The sequence below is a fragment of the Pantherophis guttatus genome, chromosome 4 (genome assembly GCF_059756535.1).
Source record: "Pantherophis guttatus breed Tessera chromosome 4, ASM5975653v1, whole genome shotgun sequence".
Classification (NCBI taxonomy): Eukaryota; Metazoa; Chordata; class Lepidosauria; order Squamata; family Colubridae; genus Pantherophis; species Pantherophis guttatus.
This window is the reverse complement of record NC_142066.1, coordinates 24,631,156-24,647,425: the sequence shown is the minus strand read 5'-3', so window position 1 is coordinate 24,647,425 and position 16,270 is coordinate 24,631,156. Positions and strand designations below refer to the sequence as shown.

Below are 16,270 nucleotides of genomic sequence, written 5' to 3'. Positions count from 1 at the left end.
TTGCCTGAACACCCACCCTCCCCTTTTCAAATGCAGGCAAGACCACTCCCCTCGCTCTTGCTGGAGGTGGAAGAAGAGGAGGAGGAGGAGGAGGAGGAGGAAGGGGCTCTGCCCTTTCTGGCTTCTTCCTCCAACTACATCTCCCTTCACTTTGCAGCAGGAAAGGGGAGGGGGGGTGTCTGGAGCTGCGCCCCCTCCCCAATGATCAGCTCACACAGCCTGTCCCTCCTTTCCAATTAAGGGCTCATCTAGGGCATGGCTGGTCCTCCCCCCCCCAGAAAGAGTCCTCCCCCCCTTCAAAGCAATGCCAAGGGGGTGTTTTTTGGGGAGGGGGGTCTGTTCACCCTGCGAGACCCTGCGGGGTTGGGTGGGATGGGGGGCTCTCTCAGCTCTCCCCCTCCCCTCCCTGCTAAGAGAGAGAGAGAGAGAGAGACGCTGGTGCCCCCCCCTCCCTCCCTCCCTGCTCCTTCCCTCAAGGGGGCTCTGCGCTGCCCGGCTGTCCCTCCCCCCACATAAGGGAGGGCTTTAAACCCACCCGCCCCCCTCCAGGTTGGCAAATCGGGGAGTGGGCTTCAGACCCCGCCACAACTCCTCCAAGAGGAGAGAGCGAGGCTCCACGGTCCTGGCGGGGCCCCCTTCTCCCGTCTCTCTCATTCTCTCCCCTTCCTTCCTCCTCCTCCTCTTTCGCATTCACTCACTCATTCGCGCATACTGATGCACGCATCTCACACACATCCTCGCATACACACACACACATATATACACACAAAACCATCATGGCGGCCCCAGGAAGCCCAAAAGGGGAACGCTCGTCGCGCGCGGGCTGATGGGAAAGGTAGTTTTTTCTACCGGGCCTGACACATCCGGCTCTATGAGCGCTGGGGAGAAATAGGGACTACAGTTAATATGGCAGGATAAAGTTCCGCGCAAGGCAGTATGGGGAGTGTGGTTTTATTTTCCGGCTCGATGCCTCGGGTGCCTTTAAGTTGCTATGGCCAAAAGAGGTGTTTTGGACTACAGCTGGGATGGCGGCCGGCCGCTGGAACGACACTTGCTTCACGGGAAGGGTAGTTTTGCTTACGCACCGTATCGTATTGCGTCTTGCTTTCAAAGTATTTGGGCTCCATGTAAGATGGCCACTAAGCATCATGGGAATGTAGTTCTTCTCTTCACGGCCCGTCCCTTCATATCGTTATACCTTTGGAGAGCATCTGGACTACAATTAATATGGTGGGCGAAGGGTGGGGGGAGAGGAAATTCAGTCGAATAGAACTGTGGGAAGTGGTTTTAGCGTTTCAAAGACTGACCAGATCCTCACTTTCAATTGAAATTAATAATTAACTGTGGCTTATCTTAATTACCAATTTACACCCTGCCTACGCCAATCCACATGTGTAGAACCGCCCCTTTCTGTTTTGGTCTTGAGTATGTCTGAGCATGTGCAGTTTTTTTTTTCCCTTTACGAAGGAGGAGATATTTGGATTTTTTCTTAAAGAGGAAAGAACTTGCAAATAAAAATGGACCAGTTGTCAAAGTGAATTCAGAAATAGATCGAAACTGCTAAAACTCAAATTTATAATGGCCATTTTAAGGTGGACTAAGTAATTAATCCATTTAAAATCCATTTGGACTAGATGACCTACAAGATCCCCTCCAACTCTGTTAATTTGTTTTTAAAAAAACCATCAAATTGTGTTCCAGTGGCTTTAAACAAGATACAATTCATGAGCAATATTTCAAATGCTGAGATAAACATTTCTATTAGGAATGGATATTCTAATTGCAACTGAATAGCAACATACCCAGAGCTAAAGCCTGAATCTGGCAATTTAAGTTTAGCTGTGGCTTGACTATGCATTAATGCATTAATTTCTTCCCAAAAACCCTCGGTTGTCACAATTTATTGGTGTAGTTTATCTGTGGATCCAAGCAGTGTGTGGCCTTTTGCAATTGACTGATTTTATCAATGCAAATTTTTTAAGTGCCATCCAAGATTTTTTGGGCATGGCACCCAGTGTGCCCATCACCCTGGGACTACCACATTCAATTTATGCCATACTGTAATCTTTCCATTTCAATTTCCAGATCTTGATACTTTGTGATTGTCACCAATCCTTTGTCTTTGATGTTACTATCCCCTGGTAATGCCACATCAATTATCCACACGTTCTTTTCAACCAACTGTACCTGGTGTGTTTATCATTATTACTTAACCTGCTCATCTATGTAAATTTTCTCCCTTAAATCTCATAGAAATAAACCCTAGCTAAATGTTGCCTCCTAGTGGTCAAACATGGTGACTTCTAATGTGAAATCGCCTGTTTTGAATGTGGAACTGAGCTGTTTTCACTTTAAAACACTTTTGGACTGTCGAGACCCCCATAAGGACAAAACAACCAAGGATATCTCGCATGCCACCAATGCCCTCTTCCAATATTGGCTGGTTCTGTGGCCTTCAGTATTTCTGTGTCTCTGTTCTTGCCATCTGAGATGCAGTCTGAAAATGTTTTTGGTGCTGATTTCAGTTGTTCGTTTGCACACATTTTATTTGCCAACTAGGGCACATTATCACTAGGCCACAAACCTCACACTCGCATTGATGATGTTCCTTAGTTGGGTAATGAAATGTTTGCAGTGAACAAACAAGCTCAGATAGCACTAGGAACTCTACAATTCCTCTCAGCTATAAATATTCTACTGATAAATGTTTAGAAGATGCCTCCTTGTGAAAGTTGGATAATTCACAATCTCAACAGGGAGAAAAAGATCAGGAGTCTGGAAGCATCTTTTCCAATGAACACATTTTATTAAAAGGCATAAGCTGAGTGCACTAAAACCTCTGTTCATTAATGAAATGTCAGATTTCCCACCAAAGGCTATCTTCTTTCAATGTCTACAATAATGAACACTGGGAGTTGAACTCCACACATCTTAAAGTTGCCAAGGTTGAGAAACACTGGCTTATGTGGATATCTTGGTCACATGAATCCCCCCCTTTAGAAATTGGTCCTTATGGAAAAAAAGAAAGAAAAAAGAAGAGATAGTGCTTCAGATAGACATACTGATAACTTCTGAAATTGTCAAAAAGCCCAGGGGAATTGGTATCTTTGAAGACTGATTACCAAATTTTGAAACCTGGGTATTATTAATGGCACAGATTTCTAATTCAATTGATCACCGCTAATCTCCTTTCTCTCTTGCTGCATTCATATAGTTGGTAAACAGGCCTGTTCTCTTAATTTTCCAGGGCCTCATCAGATAATCATGGGCAAGATATTTCTTGGTCAGGCAGGAAAGATTCAAAGCATACTAACATTGGAAGTTCTCAGGTGATCCGTTCTGTTCATTAAAGGAGAAGGAATGTCTTGCTTGGAGCAGCCTATGAATCCATGCCATAGTAGTAGAAGCAGCTATGCTTCTGCCTTACTAACAGCCATATCTACATTCGGCTCCAGAGTAACCAGTAAGCCTGGGAGATAAAAGAAGGCAGAGGATGTTGCTGACATGTGTCTTGATTTCCCATAATGCCCTGGATACAGTAGTATTACAGAAGTATTACAATTCTCCTGCAGCATTGTGAAAAATTGATGTGATGGCTTACTACTGCATCCACATGGAGTGACGCTGGTTAATATTAACCTTTCTGGAAACCTGTCAGACAGGACCCTGTAAAATAAATTAGTTCTGACCATCAGTGTTATAGTCACAGACAGTGTTCTACATAGTGGGTCATATCTTAATCAGAATGTTAAACTGAGATTGGAAAATTGCTGATGTGTTTTTCAAATTCTCACTCAGCCATGAAATTTAAGGAGAATCTGGACCAGTCACTTTGTCTTAGCCTGAGCACTCCCGGAAAAAAAAAATTAAATCAACTATTCTCTATACCCTAGTTAATTTAACTTGCTTGCTATAAGTATAACCTAACCAACTTGCTCCCTAACCACTTTTTGCAATCTAAAGTTCTATCTTTAAGGGAGAAATTGGACAGAAGATGCACTTAATTATTGTGAAAAACAAATAAGAAGGAAACAAGGATATACCCTATTTTCCCCAAAATAAGACATCCCCTGATAATAAGCCCAATCGGCTTTTTGAGCACATGGCAATAAGGCCAAGTGCTTATTTCAGGGTTCAAAAAAATATAAGACAGGGCCTTATTTTTGGAAAAACATGGTATGTATTAGGAACATTTCTGACAAACAAAAATAAAGTTTTTAAAATAGGCATGATGCTCCTGCAGAAAGGATATTAATTTTTAAATAGTTCTCCACAAAGAGGTGGGCTTAGTTGGACAAATGCTATGATGAAGATCTTCAAATGTGTAAAGCTAAAAAGAGATCAAGATAAGCTTTTACCAGCCTGATGCTCTCTGTACGTGCACCATCATCTAAACCAGTTGATTAGACTTCCAAAGGAATAGTGGAAAATCTTCTCTACCATGAATGGAACTGAAGGACACTCACTGCTGATGGCTGATTTAAGCCAGTGTCTCTCAACCATGGCAACTTTAAGATGTTATTACTTTAAAGTAATGGCTGGCTGGGGAATTCTGGGAGTTGAAGTCCACATACCATAAAGTTGGCAAGGTTGAGAAATACTGGATCTATGGCAGGGGTCGCCAATCTTTCAGACCTCAGAGACCACTAAATACATAATTTTAAATCCCGCAGACCACTAATATGAATTTTTTTAAAAGATAAATAGTATTTAGTGCAATATAAAAAATGCAAATAATTTTTCTGTGGACCACCAAAATTTTCTCGCAGACCACCAGTGGCCAGCGGATGATTGGCTGGTGACAGCTGATCTGTGGGATTCCTGGAAACTTGAGTTCAACTGAAAGGAAAACTTACTTTTAAGTGACAGCCTTTTTACTAGAAATGAATAGCACGAGTCAAAAAGAGGGCTGTGAAATATCTACAGACCCCTCACATCCCGGGCATAAATTGTTTCCACTTCTATCGTGAAAACGACATTATACAGCACTGCACACCAAAACAACTAGACACAAGAACAGTTCCATCCCCCCTCCCCCGCATGCCATCACTCTATTAAACAACTAATTCCCACAACACTGTTTACAAAAACTATATTACTATTATTCTTCTCATCCTTCCTATTACCTATCTCCTTTCTACTTATGACTATAACCTTGTTGCTTGTATCTTTATGATTCATATTGTCTTATTTAGTTTCCTAGTATGATTTTGATTGTATTTAGTATCCTATGACTATCACAAAGGGTTGTATCTTATGATTCATGATGAATATATTTATTATGACTATGATCATGATTTATTACTTATATTTTTTTTATGTACACTGAGAGCTTATGCACCGAAGGCAAATTCCTTGTGTGTCCAATCACACTTGGCCAATAAAGAATTCTATTCTACAAATAGCAATTAAGTAAGATTCATAGGCAGGGTACAACCAAGCATACACCTTTTCATACACACCACATAACTTCAAAGTAAGATCTGGGGGCACGCAACGTCCACAGGCCAAACCTCCAAAATATACTAATGTGGAACTGTAAGGCTTTCTCACCTTCATTCAGGTTCACATGCCACATGAAGGCAAAGTGTTGTTTTGCTTGTTTGGTTGAGCAGGTTGTGTGAACTCTGCCTGAAATGTTGTTCCAAAACCCCATAGGAGGCATCTATAACCGCAAGAGTCCAAATCCTCAACGGAACTATTTCTTCCCCAAGCCGGAATGCGCACCGTGGAAATTCTGCAAGCAGGATTTAATAACAGAGTTGGGAGGGATCTTGGAGATCTTCTAGTCCAACCCCCTGCTCAAGCAGAAAACCCTTATACCATTGCAGACAAAGGGCTGTCAGGTCTCTCTCTTTCTTTGCATTTTTTTCCCTGCAAAATCTGGGGCTGTAACGCATCCCCCACTGGCAGGGATCCGCTGACCCAAACCATCAGATGCAAAAAAAAAAAAAAAAAAAAAAGGAACCCTGTGTCAGAAGAGGAGTTAAAATGATAGAGCCGGAGTCTCCTCCACTTCCTAGACCAGAAAGAAGGCAGCCGATGAAGCTTGGAGGGACATTGAATTGGGATGGGAACTTCCTGCCGACGGCGGGATGGTGGTGGCTTGGAACGTGCGCATGCGCGAACGGGCACACAGAGGCCGTGAGGTTTTCGTGCCTTTCCAGCAGCTGGAGGGGGGGGGAATGGGTGGAGAAAGGGGGAGGGTCTCTGAGAGCCCCGCCCCCCCAGAACCCCCTGCCCGAGGAAAAAGCGGGCTGGGAGGACGCTGGATCCCACCTACCCACCCCACGTCTCAAGGGAGGACTTTTTATGCGTGAGTATCGTTGCCTTTTCCTAGCAGAAGTTAGTCTGGGTAGAGTTTGGGCTCCCAGCTGGAAAATTGGGGTGGGCGAGGGGGAAATCTTTGCTCCCTCTGCCCAGATAGGTGGGATTTAGGAAGGTAGGTTGCAAATGGGGAGATCTCTCTCTCTCTCTCTCTCACTCTCCTTCCCCCTCCCTCCCCCCTTTTTTCCTCCCCCTCCGTACTTTCCTCTCCCTCCCTCTCCCTCTCTACCCCTCCCCTTTTTTCTCCCTCCCCCTTTCTACCCCTCCCCCCTTTTAGTTCCCTCCCTCCCTCGCCCTCCCCCTCTTTACCCCTCCCCCCTTTCCTCCCTCCCTCCCTCTCCCCCTTTTGTACCCCTCCCCCTTTCTACCCCTCCCCCTTTTAGTTCCCTCCCTCCCTCGCCCTCTCCCTTTCTACCCCTCCCCCTTTTCCTCCCTCCCTCCCTCCCTCTCTCTCCCCCTTTTGTACCCCTCCCTCCCCCCTTTTTTCCTCCCCCTCCGTACTTTCCTCTCCCTCTCCCTCTCCCTCTCTACCCCTCCCCTTTTTTCTCCCTCCCCCTTTCTACCCCTCCCCCCTTTTAGTTCCCTCCCTCCCTCGCCCTCCCCCTCTCTACCCCTCCCCCCTTTTCCTCCCTCCCTCCCTCTCCCCCTTTTGTACCCCTCCCCCTTTCTACCCCTCCCCCCTTTTCCTCCCCTTCCTCCTTTCATCTCCCTCCCTCTCCCTCCCTCCCCCTCTCTACCCCTCCCCCCTTTTAGTTCCCTCCCTCCCTCGCCCTCCCCCTCTCTATCCCTCCCCCTTTTCCTCCCTCCCTCTTTCTACCCCTCCCCCCTTTTAGTTCCCTCCCTCGCCCTCCCCCTCTCTACCCCTCCCCTTTTCCTCCCTCCCCCTTTTTACCCCTCCCCCTTTTAGTTCCCTCCCTCCCGCCCCCTCCCCCTCTCTACCCCTCCCCCTTTTCCTCCCTCCCTCCCTCTCCCTCCCCCTTTCTACCCCTCCCCCTTTCTACCCCACCCCCCTTTTCCTCCCCTTCCTCCTTTCATCTCCCTCCCTCCCTCCCTCCCTCTCCCTCCCCCTCTCTCTCCCTCCCCCTTTTCCTCCCTCCCTCCCTCTCCCCCTTTCTACCCCTCCCCCTTTCTACCCCTCCCCCTTTTCCTCCCCTTCCTCCTTTCCTCTCCCTCCCTCTCCCCCTCTCTCCCCCTCCCCCTTCCTCATTTCCTCTCCCTCCCTCCCCCTCCCCCTCTCTACTCCCTCCCCTTCCCCCTCTTCTTCTCTACCCCACTTCCCACTTTTTCCTCCCCCCCTTCCTACTCCCTCTTTAAGAAGAGACTGGACAGGCGCTTGTCTGAAATGGTACCCTGTTTCCCCGAAAATAACACATCCCCTGATAATAACCCCAATCGGTCTTTTGAGCACATGCGCTAAGATAAGCCTCCCCCCGCCCCGAAAATAAGCCCTCCCCGAAAAAAATTAAATGCAGAGCTGGAAATCAGGTAAGACGGCAAGAGGAGAGCCACCTTGCTCCACGCACCCCAACATAATAAGACCTCTCCAAAAATAAGGACAAGCGCTTATTTCGGGGTTCAAAAAAATATAAGACAGGGTCTTATTTTCAGGGTATGCAGGTGACTTACGACCGCAATTATTCTGCCCAGTTTTTATGTTGCTAAGGGAGAAATTTGTTCATTTGCCCCATTTTGTGACGTGCCACAGTTGTTAAGTGAATTCACAGCAGTTGTGAAATTAGTAAGACGATTGTTCAGTGAACCTGGCTCCCCCCATTGACTTTGCTCGTCAGAAGGTCGCAAAAGGGGATTGTGTGACACACACATACACACACACACCGGGGATGCTGCAACCTTCATAAATATGAACTTGTTGCCAAGTGTGAGAATTTTGATCACGTGGCCACGAGAATGCTGCAACGGTAGTAAGTGAGAAAAATGGATTTGTGAGACACATTTTTCAGTGCCATTGTAACTTTGAGTGGTCACTAAATGAACTGTTGCAAGTCGAGGACTACCTGGATAGGGTCTCCTGCTTGAACAGGGGTTGGACTAGAAGACCTCCAAGGTCTCTTCCAATTCTATTATTCTGCATTCTGTGTTCTTTCTCTCTCTCTCTCTCAACAGGGGTGATGGGATAGGATAGAGCCAATGTTGGGACCCTGGGAATTTCCATGGCTTGTTACCAGGAATGGGGAGGGGCAGTTTATCAATCCCCTCATGGTGGGATGGAAGGGCTGCCTCATCCGATACCTGTCAATATAAATCACCTTCCTGTTTAGTTGCCCCAAGGAGGAGGGTGACCCACTCATGGGTAAATGGCATGCACTGTTATGGCATCATTGTTCTTGGAGACAGGAATAGTAGAAGTGGCATCGTAGCAATGGGTAGGGCTGGACAAGCTTGAGAAAAGATGCACCAAGAGGCTTTTTGTGAAATGGGCCAAGGGGATTGGAGAGACCCTAGTGAAAATGCCCCACTGTGCAAGCCTGGAGGAGGCCACGACTGTTGCCCCTGAAGTTATTGTGGGGTTAATGTGAGGACAGAAGTCTTCAGGCTCCTAGAGGAAGGATGGACATCAATTAATCCTATTTAATCTAATCTCTCTCTCTCTCTCTCTCTCTCTCTCTCTCTCTCTCTCTCTCTCTCTCTCTCTCTCTCATCTATCTATGTATCTATCTATCTAATCTATCTATCTATCTATCTATGTATATCTATCTATCTCTATATCTATCTATCTCTATTTCTATCTCTCTCTCTCTCTCTCTCTCTCTCTCTATATATATATATATATATGTATATCTATCTATCTCTATCTGTATATCTATCTGTCTATATCTATGTATATCTATCTATCTAATCTCTCTCTCTCTAATCTCTCTCTCTAATCTCTCTCTAATCTATGTATCTATGTATGTATCTATCTATGTATCTATGTCTATCTCTCTCTCTGTCTCTCTCTCTGTCTCTCTCTCTCTCTGTCTATCTCTGTCTATCTTTCTATCTATCTATCTATCTATCTATCTATCTATCTATATCTATCTAATCTCTCTCTCTTTAATCTCTCTCTATCTAATCTATGTATCTATGTATGTATGTATGTATGTATGTATGTATGTATCTATCTATCTATCTATCTATCTATCTATCTATCTATCTATCTATCTATATCTATGTCTATCTCTCTGTCTCTCTCTCTGTGTCTCTGTCTCTGTCTCTCTCTCTGTCTATCTATGTATTTCTATCTATCTATCTATCTACCTACCTACCTACCTACTATCAGGGAGTGGTGCGGTGGCCTAGAGGTGGAGCTGTCGCCTCACAATCAGGAGGCCGTGAGTTCAGTCCTAGGTAGAGGCAGATATTTCTCTCTTTGGGCACACTGAGAATATATCTGATGAACAAAACTCCACATTGGCTACAGGAAGGGCATCTGGCCATTAAAACACTCTGCTTACTACCAGTCAGTTGCCCAGACTCCACCTCGCAAGGGATTATGGGGTCGTTAAATGAAGATGATGATATATCAATTGAAGAGAGTATGTGTAGCTCAGGATTGAGTGGTAGAATCCATGGTGCTTTTTGAGCTTGATTGTTTTCTTGCAGATATTTCATTACTCAACTAGGTAACATCTTCAGTGCTCAAAGGAATGGGTTTTTCCCTCTCTGTTTATATACAGATGGTCCTCAATTTATAGCCATTCATTTAGTGACCATTCAAAGTTACATTGGCACTGAAGCCGTCATAAATGAGTCAGTTGCCAAGTGTCTAGATTTTGATTGCATGACCATGGAGATGCGGCAATGGTCGTAAGTGTGAAAAACAGCCATAAGCCATTTTTTTCCAGTGCCATTGTAACTTTGAACAGTCACTCAAGGACGGTTGTAAGTCAAGAACTATCTGTAGTATATCTTCAATCCCAGCTCACTTTCAGGGTTGTTGAAAAGATAAAGTAAAGGAAGGAATCCCTGTTAAAAGCAAAATAAAAAGAATAAAATAAACTTTTTATGAAGCAGGTCGATAGAGACAGTAGAAAGTTTGCTCTAAAGATTGGAAGCAAATTTTCTATGCTGGTCAGAGAAATATATTTGACAGTCGAGGAATATATTTACCTTTTATGAAGCTTGGAGGTAGATCTTGATGACCGAGGGAGGATTTGAATTTGGGTGTCTACAGTCCACGCTATTGGCAGTAGCAATAATATTTATTTATTTTATTTATTTTATTTGATTTTTATACCGCCCTTCTCCAGCAGGACTCAGGGCGGTGGACAGCCAAAGTAAAAACACAGCATACAAAAATTAAAACGGTTTAAAAGATATTAAATAATGTTGGTCCACAATGGTCTAAAGCACCCTGTTATTAAGAACAGCTGCCTGCAATTACTGCAGGTTCGAATCTCCCCAGGCTCAAGGTTGACTCAGCCTTCCATCCTTTCTAAGGTAGGTAAATTGAGGAGCCAGATTGTGGGGGTAATAAGCTGACTTTGTATAAATATACAAAAGAATGAAGGCTATTGCTTAGCGCATTGTAAGCCGCCCTGAGTCTCTGGAGAAGGGCGGCATATAAATCAAATTAAAAAAATAAAAAAATAATTTTTTTTTAAAACAACCTAGTTAAAATTAATTTCAAATTAAAACCAAAGGATGGGATCAAGCCAGCCCGGCTAGATGAAATAAGTGAGTTTTAAGGGCCCGATGAAAAGTCCGGAGGTCCAGTATCGTGCGTATCTCTGGGGATAGGTCGTTCCAGAGGGCGGGTGCCGCCACAGAGAAGGCTCTCCCCCTGGGGGTCACCAGCCGACATTGTCTAGCTGACGGCACCCTGAGGAGGCCCTCTGTGCGAGGGTACTGGCCGGTGGGAGGCAATTGGCGGCAGAAAGCGGTCTCGTAAATATCCAGGCCCTAAGCCATGGAGCGCTTTAAAGGTGGTCACCAACACCTTGAAGCGTACCCGGAAGACCACCGGGAGCCAGTGCAGCTCACGCAGGAGAGGTGTCACATGGGAATGCCCCGTCGCTCCAATAATCCCCCGCGCGGCCGCATTCTGGACCAGTTGGAGGCTGCGGGTGCACCCCAAGAGGAGCCCCATGTAGAGAGCATTGCAGTAGTCCAGGCGGGAGGTGACGAGTGCTTGAGTGACCGTGCGTAGGGAGTCCCGATCCAGAAAGGGACACAAGACTTATATACTGCTTTACAGTGCTTTACAGCCCTCTCTAAGCGGTTTACAGAGTCAGCATATTGCCCCCAATAATTTTACCCACCTCGGAAAGATGGAAGGCTGAGTCAACTTTGAGCCTGGTGAGATTTGAACTGCCAAATTGCAGCCGGTCGGCAGTTGGCAGAAGTAGCCTGCAGTATTGCACTCTAACCACTGCGCCACCACGACTCATAGCAGAAACATAAAATGGAGTTTAAAACATTTATTGAATCATTGTTTATACGTCGTCAGGTTTAGAGCCCATCCATCTCTCTCTCAGTAACTGAAAATATAAACATTTCATTAAAAAAAAACACATTCATATTTATTCTTTTATAATCTTTTTGGATCTTGCTAGAGGATGGCAGGACCACAGAGAATGAAAACTGGGAAGAAGAAGAAAAGGAGGAAGAGGAAGAATCTTCACTTGCCTATGAAGGCCAGGACCTCAAGGTCCCTCTACAACTCCTGGAGTGGGAGGAGGCATGTGAGGCTCTACACAGCAGGAGTATCCAGAACGGGGACAGGAAAGCCAGGCTCCAAAGGGAGAAAACCTCCAGGGGGAGCTGTTCCTGGGGTAACCAACATTGTCGTTTTGGCTATCGCCATGCGGGTACCATCTCCCCCTGATTCTTTGACTGCCCCAATTGCGAGAAGCGGTTTACTCTGAGGTCCCACCTGATCCGACACCAGCGGGTACACACGGGGGAGAGACCGTTTGGGTGCTAATCCTGCACCAAGAGCTTCTCTCAGAGGTCGGACTTAGTGCGCCACGAACGCACACACGCCGGGGTCAAGCTGTACGGGTGCACCCAATGTGAGAAATCCTTCTCGGAGAGTTCCCATCTCATCCGCCACCAGCTGATCCATTCTGGGGTGAAACCTTTTAAATGTAACGTGTGAGGCAAGCGATACGGGGACAGCTCCTACCTCACGGTGCACCAGCGGGCCCACACGGGGGCTCGGCCTTACTGCTGCGCTCGCTGTGGCAAGAGTTTTGGCCGATCCTCGACTCTCATCCGTCACCAGCGGGTTCACGGGGACCCAGCGCCTTTCCCTGGGGAGAAGCCTCATCCCCAAGGTATTTGGACCGCATTTGCCTGCCTGTCGGGCGATGGGGTGGCAGAGCCACTTCTCGCTCCTCAGAGGATGTCCGCGTCACTGGCGCAATCCCTTGCGTCGTCTGTGTGTCCCTGCCGCCCCCTCCACGGATGGACCCCCGTTCCATGAGGATTATGGGATGGCAATGGGTGATAGAATGAAAAGAATGGCAGAGAATCATAATGGAGTTGAGCCTGCTTTGAAGAAGAGGGCCAAGGATTGGATGAATAGCGGGGATCACCTTGGTTGCTAGGGTTACCTAAGGCAATCCGATGGAGGAATAACTCCTTGTGAGAGCTGATGGACCATGTCAAAAAGGTTGACGGAGGGTAGAAGAAGCTCTTTGGCTGAGAAGTATTTCATAGTTGGGAATGACGAGAGTTAAATAACTGGAGGGTCTTTTGCTTATTAAAGACAATTCAATATTGGGGATTATCAGAAAGGCATAACAGGACATCCCAAAGGTGCTTTTTCAACAGGCAACTAGATTTTCTTGTTTTTTTTCTTTTGAAGACGTTTTGCTTCTCATCCAAGAAGCTTCTTCAGCTCTGACATTCCTTGCAATCTGCGTCCTTTTGCTTCCAACAACCCTCTAAAACGATGCAAAGGACCAGCTGTCTGCAAGGAATATAAATCCTTCCATTCCCCACTATCCAGTCAGAGCTGAGGAAGTTTCTTGGATGAGAGGCGAAATGTCTTCAAAAAGAAAAAAAACAAGGAAGTCCAGTTGCCTCCTGAAAAAAAGCACTTTTGGGACAACTATGACCTGAATGACAGAATCTTTACAGAGTTTTAGCACAACAGTTTTAGCACTCCAAATCAAAAGATCAATTGATTGAGTTACAAAATTGAATCCCTTGGTTTGGCTGGGATAATTAACTGCCAGAAGGATGTGTTGATTGCCAAGGCAATCCGTGGGGCGATAATTTGGTTTCTAAAGCAACAATGCAACATTGAAGAATGTGGTTGACCGATCAGTTGCACGGACAGTTGCATCCTGTGGCCAGAATAGGTTGTTTTGGGCAGCTGGTAACTGAGAAAAGAGTATTGCCTTGGTATCCAGTTAACTAAAATAGTGGGAGTTTTTAGTAAACCTTTTTGGTTGCGAAAAGAGAAGGATAAAAAAAAATTGGCCATGTCATTGTAAATGGTTGGTTGTCATGGTGATAGAAGAACATTAAATGGGTTGATGGCTAAAGGAGTGGAAATCAAGGGACTGGATGATCAGCTTTATTATTTGGCTGCTTCACCAAAGGTGGGAGGACAGCTGACTGAGATGAAATGTTCAGCAATTATGTGGTTGTCGTCAGCATATGCTTACATAAGACCTGATGTTTGCTGATTTGGAATCCAAATGCATCTTGGAAATGGTCTGCTTTAACCAGTTTATTATACCCATCTACCCCAATCTGGTGCCTCCCAGGTGCATAGGACTAGAACTCCCATCAGTCTAGGTCAAGCCCTAGCTGATGCTGAGTTGCCCGATTAAAATGGAAAGTTGGGCGGAAGCCACAATTACTACACAATTGTTAGGCAAGTTAAATTTGTGTCACCGTCTTTGACTGTCCTTTGGAGAGGGTTAGGCTTATGAGAAGGGAGCAGATCATTCAACTCTGTTGTTGTCTATATCAGGGGTCTCCAACCTTGGCAACTTTTAAGACTTGTGGACTTCAACTCCCAGAATTCCACAGACAGTTTTATTTATTTATTTATTATTGCGATTTATATGCCGCCTTTCTCCCTGGGGACTCAAGGCGGCTTACAAAATGACAAATTCCAATACAAATCACAATGAAATAAAATTAAAATCAGTAACCCAATTAAAAAATGATTTAAAATTATACCAGTGTACCCCCAAACGGATCAGTTTAATTGGCGGAAGAGCCACGTCTTCAGCTCGCGGTGGAAGGAAAGAAGGTCGGGGCCTGTCCTGAGCTCAGTGGGCAATCCATTCCAGAGGGTCGGGGCTCCCACAGAGAACGCTCTCCTCCTGGAGGCCGTCAGCCGACATTGTTTGGCCGACGGTACCCTGAGGAGGCCGACTCTGTGAGAGCGCACAGGACGATGGGAGAGCGGCTGGAGATGGTCCTGCAAGTACCCCGGGCCTAAGCCATGAAGGGCTTTATAGGTAAGCACCAGCACCTTGAAATGTATCCGGAGCGCCACCGGCAGCCAGTGCAGCTCACACAGGAGAGGTGTTACACGGGAGTATCTAGATGCCCCCGTAACTACCCGCGCGGCTGCGTTCTGGACTAGCTGGAGCCTCCGGACGCATCCCAAGGGCAGCCCCATGTAGAGGGTGTTACAGTAGTCCAACCTAGAGGTAACGAGGCCATGAGTGACCGTGGCGAGGGCATCCCGGTCTAGAAAAGGGCGCAACTGGAGCATAAGACGCACTTGTGTGAAGGCCCCCCTGGTTACGGCCGTCAGATGGTCATCCAAGGACACCCGAGAATCCAGGAGGACACCCAAGTTGCGGACCCTATTGGAGGGAGCAAGAGTTTCTCCCCCGATCATTAAAGATGGAACCTCCAGATCCAGGGATGCCGGCATCCACAGCCACTCAGTCTTGGAAGGGTTGAGTCTAAGTCTGTTCCTCCCCATCCAAACCCGCACCGCTTCCAGGCAGTGGGACATCACGGAAAGGACATCCCTAGGGTGGTCGGGTGGAAATGTAAAGCTGGGTATCATCAGCATATTGATGATACCTCACCCCAAAACCACGAATGATCTCACCCAGCGGTTTCATGTAGATGTTAAAGAGCAGAGGGGAGAGAACCGATCCCTGAGGCACCCCACAAGTGAGAGGCCTCTGGGAGCATCCCTGACCCCCCCGCCCAAACAGACTGCAGGCGACCAGAGAGATAGGAGGAGAACCACTGTAAAACAGTGCCTCCTAACCCCATCCCCCTGAGCCGCTGCAACAGGATACCATGGTCGATGGTATCGAAAGCCGCTGAGAGGTCAAGATGGACCAGGATGGAGGAACAACCCCCATCCCTGGCCCGCCAGAGATCATTTACTAGGGTGACCAATGCCGTTTTCGTGCTGTGGCCACGCCTGAAACCAGATTGGTAAGGATCCAGGTAGTCTGTTTCCTCCAGGAATTGAACTCCACAAGTCTTAAAGTTGCCAAGGTTGGAGACCCCTGGTCAACATTGCTTGGTGATGGGTCTTCAGGGAGGTCTTTTCTTGACTGAAGAGTCCTTGGTGCTCTCTCAGCTTGGTTGTTTGCTTGCGGATGTTTTCGTTACGCAACTAGACAACATCATCTCTATCGTTCAACCTAAGCTGCACATATTCTATTAGAACTTTGATTGACTTCCTCCTGGACATCTCAAAGATTGCATGGAGGAAGATTTTCTACCCTGCCCTGCAGGACTTCAACGTTGCATGATCAGACTGTATGTGCAAAGCTGTATACAGCTACAGAGAGGGTGAGGAGGGCACCACTGTACAGGTTGCCCTCGACTTGCGACCACAATTGAGCTCCAAATTTCTGTTGCTAAGCCAGACATTTGTTAAGTGAGTTATTGCCCCACTGTATGATCTTTTTGGATGCCGTTGTTGAGTGAATCACTGCAATTATTAAATGAGTAACACGGTGGTTAAGCGAATCTGGCTTCCCTCTTGACTTTGCTAAGA

At 46.4% G+C, this 16,270-nt stretch overlaps 1 long non-coding RNA gene and 1 pseudogene across 2 annotated transcripts; one reads left to right on the top strand and one right to left on the bottom strand.

The window, feature by feature from the left end:
• Positions 1 to 2,784: 2,784 nt before the first annotated feature.
• On the bottom strand, positions 2,785 to 6,103 carry LOC117666840 (uncharacterized). Its single transcript, XR_004591913.3, has 2 exons — positions 5,554 to 6,103; positions 2,785 to 3,666 (listed from the first exon to the last, which is right to left on the bottom strand). It is a non-coding gene; the product is annotated as an uncharacterized LOC117666840 (long non-coding RNA).
• Positions 6,104 to 6,233: 130 nt separating this feature from the next.
• LOC117666839 (uncharacterized) lies at positions 6,234 to 12,930 on the top strand (annotated as a pseudogene). Its single transcript, XR_015734186.1, has 2 exons — positions 6,234 to 6,316; positions 11,883 to 12,930. The product of XR_015734186.1 is annotated as an uncharacterized LOC117666839 (transcript).
• The last annotated feature ends 3,340 nt before the right edge of the window (positions 12,931 to 16,270 follow it).